Genomic DNA, 2,511 nt, shown 5'->3' with positions numbered 1-2,511 from the left:
CTTATTCGGCCAGATACTGGTGTTTAGATAAATAGCTTTATCCTCTTTTAAATTGACCCAATCTGTCGAAATAAACTCCAAATAGAAGGTCGCTGTATTCAAGACGTCTCGACTGTCAGAGAGAAAAACACTCTCCCATTTACGACATCAAATCTTATTGAATATTTTATCGGCACATAAAAATTAATAATTATACTATTTTTTACTTATAAAAGTTGTACTATTTAAATATCAAATAAATAAATTTAAATTAGCGTGTTTATGATTTACTGATGGAAGAAATAAACTGTAAAAACTATTATATCAAACGGATAGAAGACAATAAATCAAAATCCTCATTGGATATTAGTGGTATAACGAAAAAATAGTAATCCTTATATTAGGTAATAATTTATTTGTGGCTGAATCTGATCAATATGAAAATAGTTTTGTCAACATTCTAAACATTGATAAACATAAAGATAAACCGAAGAATGACCCTTTTTCTTCAGAATGGCTAAAAGTTGATGAAAATTGCTTCGATTCCATTTTAAATATTGGAACAGTCAAAAATGAATTTGATCCAAAATTACCTAAATTTAATCAAATTGTCAATCGTCTCGAGTATAAATCTTTTAATATACTCTAATTAGAATCGAAGATGATTTTTTAGAAAATAACTCATACGTAGTTTTTAATCCATTAAATTCGGACATGGGTAAGATACGTAAAACATACAATTTCCGTTCTGTCGATGAGGTTACCTTTCAATCTAAATTTTTGTCAGATTATGAAGAAAAGTGTATTTGTAGATGGTTTCGAAAAACAAGAATGTGTAGCCCCTTATATTCTGAAAACTAGAGAAGCGAAAAGAATTCGAAAGGTTTTAATTTTCGAATACAATTTTTTAAATTAAATTTTTGTATATGCATTCTGTAGGCTCAGAGACAGAGTACACGAGGTAAAGGATGGTTTGACCTGCCGGCCACAAATGTAACAGACGAGGTTGAGGCGGATCTGAATATTATAAAATACCGAAAAGCAATTTCCGATCCTACGCATTTTTACAAGGGAAGTGATAGGAAAGAACATCCAAAATATTTTCAAGTATATTTTAAATCATTATTTACGCTAGTTTGGAACGGTTGTGGATAATCCTTGCGATTTTTATTCCTCACGTCTCACGCGTAAACAACGTAAGGGGACTATTGTCGAAGAGTTGTTGGAAACTGAAGAATACAGAAAGTTTGTAAAATTTTGTTTATTTTTAAGGAGTAATAAAAAATATAAAGAATTACAAGAAAAGAAGGTACAAAAATTAAAAGCTCGTTCAAATAAGCGAAAGTTTAAAAATAAATAATTTGTTGATATTTTTTTAACTGAATTATTCCATTATCTTTATAAATAGGGATTAGTCAGTTTTCAAAAACTTAATTGTTTAAATTAGTTTTCAGAGATTGCAACCAGCGCTAGTATCGAATTATTATTACTACAGACTACACTACCTATCCAGGTCTTTTTAAACCCAGATAAATTTTGATTGTTACCTCTAGTGCTGCAGTGTGAGTGGTTGGAGGTATATATGTATTCATTTTTGCCCAGCTCGACGCCGTTAGTCGCAGCAAAGGGAGTAGATGTGGCTGAAATAACGTTCGACCTGAAAAAACGATACATGTCTATCTGAGACAAGAGGAAGAACAGAGCCAAATGTGAAATTGTGTTTTTTTCGGTCCCCTGCAGCCCCTCTCTTTTGACACGTACGCATTCGCACAAAAAGTTAGCGACCTGAATTGAGAGAACCACTCTCATTTTGATATGACCTTGGTAAAACGACATTCAATCACAATGCAGCGCGTACAACGTCGGCAGAAGGGATATACGCAGTCTGGCTGATTTTCTTAAAGAAAAGAGGTTTGAATTTTCAGAGGATATGGGTTCTGTATTTCGTGTTCATAGACAGTCTGAGATCCGCAGAACACTAAAGATTTTAGAAATTTTTTTGACTATGATGCCTGAGGAGCTTCGGATTGAAAAAAAAATATTATGCATTCACCAGCGCGTCGACGATTTCAGTTACACTGTCAATAATCAAAGCGAGGAACATATGATGAAAGGGTCACTTTGTTAAACAACAGTCATAAAAATGGACTATTAATGAGCTGTATAAGTAAAATAGCTTTCACAAAGTAATAATTGTTAACTAAAAATTATCTTTATCCATTTTGAATCCGCTAAATTTATTTTCTAAGATCTTTCTAAATTAAACTACAGGGAATTTTGTTTGGAATGTTATATTTTCTTTCTTTTAACATCACCTCTTTTTGAAATTTATTTTTACTTAAATAATAACTATTTAAATATTCAGAATTTGTGTACCGTTCTCCTTGTTGTTGTTTTATCTTATTGGCAACAAGGATAATGATTTTTGAACTTTTAATTGGATTTATTTTGCGACTTTATTTAATAAAATATATTCCATCTATTAACGTATATAACGACAATGATTTTTCGAACTCTTTTGATTCTAGGTCT

This window comes from Octopus sinensis, unplaced genomic scaffold (genome assembly GCF_006345805.1).
Source record: "Octopus sinensis unplaced genomic scaffold, ASM634580v1 Contig12775, whole genome shotgun sequence".
In the NCBI taxonomy this organism is placed as follows: Eukaryota; Metazoa; Mollusca; class Cephalopoda; order Octopoda; family Octopodidae; genus Octopus; species Octopus sinensis.
This window is presented reverse-complemented; position numbering follows the sequence as displayed.